Here is a 10,522-nt window from a genome sequence, read left to right on the forward strand (position 1 = left end):
GGAGTGAAAAAGGTAGGGCAGAGGTGATTAAGGAAGTGGGGAAGTTGTGTGACCTGGGGTAATTGGAAACCTGTCGGAGTGGCATGGCCCTTCACAACAATAGGGCTGAGGGAACCTAAGGTGACCCCGTTAATTAAATGATAGAGGCCTCTATTGGCCAAAAGGTTGTATTAGCAGTGGCATCGCCATTGAGGGATTGTAGTAAACTGGGTGGAACTTCCAACTTCATTGGCTGATCCTTCCTGGTGACCCTGTTTGAGTCATGTCCAACCGGGTCATCAGGAGAGATCAGCCAAATCGTGAAGAAGAAAATTGACTACTTCAAAATGGAGATAGCATGGGCAGTGCCATTGAGGCTGTTACAGACGCTATAACGGCACAGATACAAAGATGAGTCCTCTATACATCTCGATGATTTGACCTTACTACCTACTAGACAGTGGTTTAACTGGGATTTTTTTAAGTGGTGGCTCTGTGCCCCTAAACTAGCTTTTCTATCATTTCTTTTTGACAGAAATCTGAAAGACAAAATAGAAGGTACAAATGTAAGTTATTCATGTTATTGTATGTGCAAAAGGAACTATCTCAATCATAATAACCATTGATGTGTGGAATTCCTCAGGATAGGTTCCATTGTGCTTTGTGAAGAGCAACATTCAGAAGCCTTTGTAAAGTATCTTGATGAAGGCAATTACAGGTGCGCTTAAATGGCTTTCCTTCTGATGTTTTCTCACGTCATTCTTTGAACCGGCAGGTGGGAGGACAGACTTTTACAGGTGAATGGAGTAATTTCATGCAGTGCAAGTTACATCTAAATCACCATTGACCCACTGATATTTATGAAGCAATTGAAGGTAGTAGGTAGTAAAGGACATACTCTCAGTAACTCCATCACCCCTCCTAAACTCCAGACCAGACGAGACCTTGCTTCAGTATAAAACCTACACAACAATTTCATTTTTTCCAGCCTATGACTGGTGGTAACTAAGGCCCTAGCTGACCGGAGCCATAAAACAACAAGCGCCCTTTTGTCTGTGGCAGTGATAAGATCCTACAGCCACTCTGATCTCGCAAAGCTAGGGCCTAGTTGAGGGGGAGGAAAATATGGCATTGTTCAGTTCAAAGGACATTTCTGTTCAGAGGTTTTTTTATCATTGCTGCAGTGCGTGTGTTACAGTGTTTCTCTTGTGCCATTTCCACCACCTCCCCTTTCCTTGGATTGACATGGACTAGCGAAATTAGATGTTTAAATGGGTCTTAAGGAGTTGCTGTGTTAGCTTATTTAAGCTTGAACTGAAGCTTGTTAGAACAACTCTTTGGGCCGTCTGATGCATAACATTTACCACATTGAAATATTGTGCAGATTAATACATGCAATGTTATAGAAATGTAAACTTGTGAGAGCATGTATTGCCATATTTGGGGGAAAATATCTAGGCCTACTCTTCCCTGTGATCGGATATAACACAAGATTTGAGCGCCTTGAGAATAAAATTGCATTTACTATTCTCCTTTAGAAAAAAAGCAATGCCCCTTCATACTCCAATTGGTGTACAGTTCAAAACAATACCGTGCATGACATATTTATGCTAGATGAAAGGCTCATCAATGATCATTGAATGAGCGAGTTCAAATGCATTGACGAAGGACTGCGTGGACACGACCAGTAAATTAGAGGGCTAAAGGAGTGGACAGTAGGCAGTTCCCAGCAGGATCTGTACAGACAGTGCTCTTGGCACAGAAACACAGAGCCCCAGTGTTTGATCCTCAACTTAATGAGCATAAACCCTTACAATGACATTCCTCTCATCGTACTTGGGCAAGCCCTGGGAGAAAAAGTATAAGGAACAAGACAAGAAGCTCAAGTTCCCTCACTACAGATCTGATTGAAAGTTTCAGCCACAGAGCTGAGAACAAGTTGGATAGAGCTCATGAAAATGTTTGAACAACTTAATGCAAGGGAAGAATTATGTAGTGCAACATCAGGGAAAATAAATGTGACACGGTCGGAATTAGATTCATGCCTGTGTCCAAATACTGTTTGGTTGATCGATTCTAAGAAGCAGCAACACTAAACATATTCTCATCTGTACCCTGCACATTACACTTACGCCTACGCCCAGCCTAGACTGCGAGACAGGGCGAGGTGCAGTGTGCTGGACATCGAGTTCCATGTTCTTCGATTACACGTCAGCACAGATTTGTGCAATGATTAATTTGTCTAGCAGGTTTCTCTATAGATTTCTAATTGGCTGACAAGCTGCTTTCCAGCGCATGTCATGACTTTCAAGCCTATTGACAAAGCCTGTGCAAAGGGAGTACAGTCACACCAACTTTGGAAACCAACTATTGTAGAAGATGCATATGCCGAGTGGTGTGAACAAAAGGCATGTAGATGGAGGAATAGTGGAGTGGAGGCTGTGCTCACTGAAGGGAAGCCTTTAATCTCCTCACCCGTAACCCACATGAAATCCTGAGAACCACTCCAGAGTTGTCATAGTACCAACAGTACAGCTGACAGGGCCCAACCCACATTTTTACACCCCCCTCCCCAATAACAACTAGTGACAGACTCATGGGCAAATATGCAGTAACAGAATGACTGAACTGGACACGATTGAACAAGGAAGTAGACAGGACTACCGCCATAACGCACACAAGACCCATTCCCATTGACCCAGCATAAGTACACCTTATTTTCCCATGTGACCATTGTTTTCCCCGTATAGAAACACAGAAGATCTGTTCATCCTAATTAAACATGGCAGTAATAAATATACATCTCTCTTATGGAGCTGTTCTTGCCATAATATGGAGTTGGTCTTTTACCAAATACGGCGATCTTCTGTATACAACTCCTACCTCACAACACAACTGATTGGCTCAAACGCATTAAGGAGGAAAGGAATTCCACAAATGAACTTTTAAAAGGCAAACCTTGAAATGTGCCTTGCTAATTGAAATGCATTCCAGCTGACTACCTCATGAAGCTGGTTGAGAGAATGCCCAAGAGTGTGCAAAGCTGTCATCAAGGCAAAGGGTGGCTACTTTGAAGAACCTCAAATATAAAATATTTATGATTTGTTTAACACTTATTTGGTTACTACATGATTCCATGTGTTATTTCATAGTGTTGATCTACAATGTAGAAAATAGTCCAAATAAAGAAAGACCCTTGAATGAGTAGGTGTCACCAAACTTTTGACTGGTACTGTATATACTCAGTGTACAAAAAAAAAACATGCTCTTTCCCTGACAAACTGCCTAGGTGAACGCTATGATCTCTTATTGATATCACTTGATACCACTTTAAATCAGTGTAGATGCATGAAGGGTAGGATTGTGTGCGTTTGCCATTCAGAGGGTGAAAGGACAAGACAGAAGATTTAATTGCCTTTGAGAACAGGGTATGGCAGTAGGCGCCAGGCGCACCGGTTTGCATGTGTCAAGAACTGCAAAGCATTGGAGTCAACATGGGCAAGAATCCCTGTGGAATGCTTTCGACACCGTTTCCATGCCGACAAATTGAGGCTGTTCTAAGGGCAAAAGGAGGTGAAACTCAATATTAGGATGGTGTTCCTAATGTTTTGTATACTCAGTGAATACCAGGGTTTCCATTAGCTGGTAATTTTGGCCGATAAATACAATTGCCACCGGGCCAATTGTTCGGGACAAGAACTATTTGTTTTTTTGTCTATTCATTGAGGGAGATACCAGTCAATGTACATACATTTGACTGGTCATGCTTATCGGTGTTATCAGTGTTTTCCGCTAATTGCATTACGGAACGAACATTGCTGCACTTACGTGATGAAATATTTAACATTATGCTAAAGGTTCTGACCTGTTACACCAGATTCATTGCGTTCACATTTTATTTTTATGTAGCCTATGCCTAATAGTATGAAACTGGGATCTATAGTCCCACAACTGTCCCAGAGTGTTTGAAATGTTTGAAAATGGCCTGAACTGAAAGAGAGGCTCCTTTTGTAGGGCTAGCCCCTCCCCTCAGAACAATTAACACCAATTAATGAAGCAATTACCTCGTCAAACCTACATTTTCCATTAACTAAACATACTAAAGTATATACATTGCAACATGTTTATGAAACAATATCACAACATAACAGTTACAAAATGACATCACTACTGACAGTATCTTTCAATATGCACATTTACATTAATGAGCCATTTGGGACAGGCACTACAAAGTCAGCCCAATTCCCTTTGGTCGGGTCCTTATCCAGCATACCCGGAAGCTACAGGGATGGAGAGGAACAGAACAGACATACAAACAAAGCGCTCATCCACAACATAGATAAGGATAATACATATTGCTTATATTAAATATGAACATTGACATAAGTGTGAAATGTATGTACTAAGACAGAGAAGTTAACTTGTGTGTCGACCCACATTGTTACCTTATCTGATAATGGAGCAGGGAGGAGTGATGAATGTATGCGTGCGTTAAAGAACAAATACTGCCCGCGGACAGTGACGGACTTCTACGTCACATTACCTTCCTCCTCTCCTGAAGCGACCAGGTTCGGGAGCCTTGATAGGTAGTCCGCCGTGACGTTCTCTTTTCCTGCCTTGTGACGGACACAGAACCTGAAGGGCTGGAGCTCCAGATACCACCTGGTCACACGAGAATTCCGGTCCGTCATGGTCTGGATCCAGGTCAGTGCTCTGTGGTCCGTGTGCAGGTCAAATTCCCTCCCAAGAAGGTAGTAACGGAGACTATCTAGGGCCCACTTTATAGCCAGGCACTCCTTCTCGATTGTAGAATACCTGGTTTCCCTGGGCAACAGCTTCCGACTCAGGTACAGCACAGGAAGCTCTTCTCCTGGCTCCCCTTGGGCCAGTACAGCTCCAATTCCCACAGCCGAAGCGTCCACCTGCACGAGAAACCTCTTCTGAAAATCAGGGGTCTGGAGAACAGGGAATGAGCACAGTTGTTTTTTCAGTATCATGAAGGCTTCCTCACACTCCTCAGTCCACTTCACAGGGTTGCTGGCCACCTTAGAAGTGAGGTTGGTCAGAGGGACAGCGATGGTCGAAAACTGCGGGGCTGTTCCTGATGGACTCCACTTTGTCCACCTGAGGCCGAACTTCACCCTTACCCAGCTGGTAACCGAACTTCACCCTTACCCAGCTGCCTATTTATTGTCTTACTTCCCTACTCTTCTACATTTGAACACATTGTACATATATTTTTCTATTGTGTTATTGACTGTATGTTTGTTTATGTGTAACTCTATTGTTTTTGTCACACTACTTTGCTTTATCTTGGCCATGTCGCAGTTGTAAATGAGAACTTGTTCTCAACTGGCCTACCTGGTTAAATAACGGTGAAATAAAAAATAAATAAAAATGAAACTGAGTATTTGTGTGTAATAAAGCCCCTTTGTTGGGGAAAAACTCATTATGTTTGGCTGAGCCTGGCTCCCCAGTGGGTGGGCCTATATCCTCCCAGGCCCACCCATGGGTGTGCCCCTGCCCAGTCATGTGAAATCCATAGATTAGAGACTAATTTATTTATTTCAATTAACCGATTTCCTTATGAACTGTTACTCATTGAAATTGTGTTTATTTTTATTCAGTATATGACAGAATGAAAACTTATGATTCTGATATGAATCATTGAGGATAGCACAGCTTCAAGCACAAACGTTGTACATCAGTACACCTCCTTGGTTTAAGGTCTGCTCCAAACCCTGTTAGATATGCGTCAAACCTCACCACAGTGTTATATGCAGTGTCAACTATCCCTAAACTATCCCTCCTCTGGTCAGATTTGGAGCTACATGTTCAAATATTTAGTCTTGATCAGTTTGAAGAAATTAACATATTGACGTGATGGGTGCACGCAGGGCTTAAACCTAAAGATCACTTGTTGATTGGAAATACTGTAACCCCATAACACGTCAATTAACAGCTTGTGCAGTTTGTCATGTACACATATTAAACAGGCATAGATCTAGAGGTGCTGATGTGTAAAGGTTGCCACTTTCACCACTGATGTAATATCAGAGGAAAGGATTCATGGAGACTGCAGACCACCTATGGCAAACATGATCTGCAGTGTCATGAGGGGCCCTGCTGTAGGATCACTGCATGAAGGACCAGCAGTGGGAAAGCCTGACAGGCCCCCTTTGAAAATGATCCAGCACACATTGCAGAGTAGTTTCTCACCTTACTTTGGTCGTCTCATTACACCAGGCACGCCCCCGACATGAAAGAGAGAATTCAGAAAGTTATTAATGAAAATTCCTTAGCATAAATTTCCAGTTAACAAAAACTGATGTTCCCAATAGATCAACCCAGTATGGTGCTGGAGACCCACTGGAACGAGGTTTACTTTATGGTCAATTCCATGGCAAGTCAGGAACCGAATATCCCAAAAGCCTTGGTATATGACCAGTCCTGGTATGCCTGAAGTGAGAAGGTCAGCAGCTATTAATTACTCAATAGATTGAAAACACTCACTCTGCATTATCACATACATCAGTGGTCACCAATCAATCGGTCAATCACCAAACATTTATGTAGAAAAGCCAACGCTAAAGGCTTGCACTGTTTTATTAATTCGTGTTGCGCTGTTGGTGCACTTGATTCAGAAGCCCTGCCAACCGGGTAGGCAAAAAGTGTTCTGATTTTGGACCGTTTCATTTGTCTGAAAAAAAAACATACAACCTCCACCAACCCTCTCGACCATGAGATCTGTTGCTAAATAGTGTGCCTACAGCACTGGCCAATCTGATAGCTCAAATCTCCGTGCCTCCAGCTTCCACGACCCCACCACAGAAAAGTTTGATACTAGGCTTTGTGAGATTATTTAACTTCCAAAACCATTACCAGAGAGAGAATGTCAAATAACACAGCAAAGAGCTGATGTTTTTATGGAGTGAGTTCAAGTTTATTCAGCACGGTCACTTTTTATTCAACACTTATGAAAACAAGCTTTTCCCTACTTCCACACGCACTGCACTTGCAATCAATGAGTAGGCACGCGTATTCATAACCCTGCATTTTTCTTATTAGCAGCTTGTGTCTAATTTAATAAGGGAATATTTTGCTTTCTCTGGTCATAGGAACATGAATTTGTGCATGAGGCAGATCTGGTGCAACTCGAGTTTCCATCAGGTGGAGAAACTGTCCCTTCTCTCTGGTCAGTCTCACCGGAGGAAAGGACCCTCTGCTGCTCCCTCCTGAGACTAACGCCGTGTTCAAAACTGGAACTCTGACTTCCGAACATTCAAGACAACTGGGGTAAAATCCTTTTGAACGGCCATTAAACTCAGAAACTCTGGCATCTTTCAAGAGAGAGCACCATGACCATCAAATGCAGGTACCATCAGTTCAGTAAAATAAAGCAAGTTCGCTCAATTTATGCTCAGCTGTGCCTCACTAGTGCTACACCAGCTGATCTAATTTTGAAATATATGGTCCGAGAAGAATATTGGCAGGCCAGGAAAATAGCCAATCTGCTGTGATAATTAGGCCTACTGCATAAACCTCATACCTACAGAACTGTTTTCTGAATATTGCAGATATGGCTATGCATGGTGACTTAATACACATAAAACTAGATTTTTAGTTAAAATGGGTTTCCATCACATTTGCAACTCAGCTGGATCTCACAAAAAATCTATTTGGTTACATATCCAGTGTGCCCACTCTGGTATTGGCTCATGCGCTCTAGCCAACAGCACACTGAGTGTGCACAGATAGCGCTGTTGGCTAGAGCGCACGTACAGCCTACATGAGATTATGGACAAAAAGCCAAGCATCAATGAACACGTCATGAAAACAAGACACGATATTGTTGGAAAGGTGCATCAAGCTCATCACCTTGCACTTTAACCACCCTGTGAAGTTCATTACTTCAAGTTTTAATGTCACATGCACAAGTACAGTGAAATGCCTTTCTTTCAAGTACTAATCCCAAAAATGCAGTACTCCTAATTTAATCTGTAGCCTAATAAAATGCATGCTTTCCCAACGAGTCGTAGTGGGAGGGCAACATATCATTGTCCTACTCAGATTATTATATCTATATTTGGTATTAAATTTCCACTTAACTTCTCAAATAATACATTTTGCCCACAAAAAATATTCCGCATTGTCTAGTGTGTTTTGTTGACATTTGAACATTTTACCAAATGATACATCTGACATTGTAACATAACTGCACATTTGAGAGTGGTCTTTTAGGTGCACCTTGTGCTGGGGACAATGTGTAATGCTCACACTGTTTAATCAGCTTCTTGATATGCCACACCTGTCAAGTAGATGGATTATCTTGGCTAAGGAGAAAATACCATTAACAAGGATGTAAACAAATGTGCACAACATTTGAGAGAAATAAGCTGTGTGTGTATATAGAAAATGTCAGGGATTATTTATTTCAGCTCATGAATCCAACATTACATTTTTCAGAATAAATTCCCCAAGGCATTACTTGGATACATTGACTGTCTTGGATTTAATTGGGGAATCAGAATGTCAGCAGCCCATCACATATCTGACTAGCAAAACATTTGGATCTAACTAAAAGGAGACAAATGTCAGAGGGCTTGAGATTTTGTAATTGGGCCTGGTCGCAGTGCTGAGATGTTCTTGCCCTGTGGCAGCCCATGGCATGCCGCTCAGGCCTGGTGTTGGGTATGCTGGGGAATTCTGACACTGCACCACCAGAGGCCTTGCATTCCATGGATGCCAGCCAGCCCACAGAGTGTGCTCGTAGAGAGAGTGGGTTTGTATCAGCACAAATACCAGGGCTCCAGGCACAGACCAGCCAGGAGCCTAATGATGCCAGATGCAGAGTCACTCTCGCACTCTGTTATGAACAGAACAGCCTGTGGTGAGGGCTGGCTGCAGATACCATACAGCGCAACTCAGTGGGCCCTCGGCGAGCTTTACAAGAGACTCAACACAAGTACTCACTTTCAATCATAACCTTCAGACCCCTTGGCAAGTTTGCCATGACGGTCCTGTCAAGAGAACACAAGACTGAATTTGCATACAGGAAGTTCAATGATATAAACTTGCTGGGAAGTGAAATGTGTCTCGACAGATATACCAGGACTCCACACAAGAGGCATGGAGACCAACAATGTCGTATGCCCAGGTTGCTCTTGCACTGACTAATGAACACACTAACCAGAGTCACAGCTGGCTGCAGATACCATGCAGTGCTGTGACCATAGTCAATTCCTCCCCATATACCCACAAACAGAAGATGATTTCACGCAACGTAATCAACACTGATCAGGGTTCATACTCACCGAAAGGGCATCTGGGGTTGAGAGCCATCTCGTGGCCAATTGGTAGACCTACACCAGACAGATAAGAAAAGCCATTAGAAACATGTGACTTTAGTTCATAGTAGAGCTGCAATTATGAGTATTTGTACTGCAGTAATATCCCACAGGGCTAATGGCAGCAGCCATGAGGCTAAAGTGAAACCCCACTTGTTCTGTGAGGCATTTCCAATGACTAAGTCCCACGGTGAGGAGTCTGTCGGGATAGGCCTCAGTATGGCATAGAAAGGTTTAAAATATGGAGCAATCATGTAGAGTTTGATTAGAACAATAAAAAGTTAACTAGGCATTTCAAATGGCAAAATACTCACCATGAACATCAAGGTTATGTTGTGTTAAATGCATTAAAGACGAGATCCGCATACAGTGAATTAGGCTCACTGGTCATAACCAGGCGTATTTGTAATTGTTTTGAGAAGGGGCAGAGGAGCATTCTGCATCACAGTAAAAAAAGAAGAAGTGTTTTGCACATTCTGCTGTTCTATCATTGGCGCAATGATGTCTATGAAAAAAAGTGTTTGTTTGAAGTGACGTCTATTGTAACATCACTAATGGAAGAGATTGTCACAGCTACGGATTCCAGCTTTAAATATAGGGAAAAACAAATACTTACCAAGACGGCATGACACCATGTCAATGACCATACATACAGTGCCTTGCGAAAGTATTCGGCCCCCTTGAACTTTGCGACCTTTTGCCACATTTCAGGCTTCAAACATAAAGATATAAAACTGTATTTTTTTGTGAAGAATCAACAACAAGTGGGACACAATCATGAAGTGGAACGACATTTATTGGATATTTCAAACTTTTTTAACAAATCAAAAACGGAAAAATTGGGCATGCAAAATTATTCAGCCCCTTTACTTTCAGTGCAGCAAACTCTCTCCAGAAGTTCAGTGAGGATCTCTGAATGATCCAATGTTGACCTAAATGACTAATGATGATAAATACAATCCACCTGTGTGTAATCAAGTCTCCGTATAAATGCACCTGCACTGTGATAGTCTCAGAGGTCCGTTAAAAGCGCAGAGAGCATCATGAAGAACAAGGAACACACCAGGCAGGTCCGAGATACTGTTGTGAAGAAGTTTAAAGCCGGATTTGGATACAAAAATATTTCCCAAGCTTTAAACATCCCAAGGAGCACTGTGCAAGCAATAATATTGAATCAGACCACTGCAAATCTACCA

General features: G+C 42.3%; 1 non-coding gene across 1 annotated transcript; it reads right to left on the reverse strand.

The window, feature by feature from the left end:
- Positions 1 to 9,413: 9,413 nt before the first annotated feature.
- Positions 9,414 to 9,545, reverse strand: LOC118937925. Its single transcript, XR_005035334.1, has one exon. It is a non-coding gene; the product is annotated as a small nucleolar RNA SNORA18 (small nucleolar RNA).
- Between the last annotated feature and the right edge of the window lie 977 nt (positions 9,546 to 10,522).

This window comes from Oncorhynchus mykiss, chromosome 12 (genome assembly GCF_013265735.2).
Source record: "Oncorhynchus mykiss isolate Arlee chromosome 12, USDA_OmykA_1.1, whole genome shotgun sequence".
NCBI lineage: Eukaryota > Metazoa > Chordata > Actinopteri > Salmoniformes > Salmonidae > Oncorhynchus > Oncorhynchus mykiss.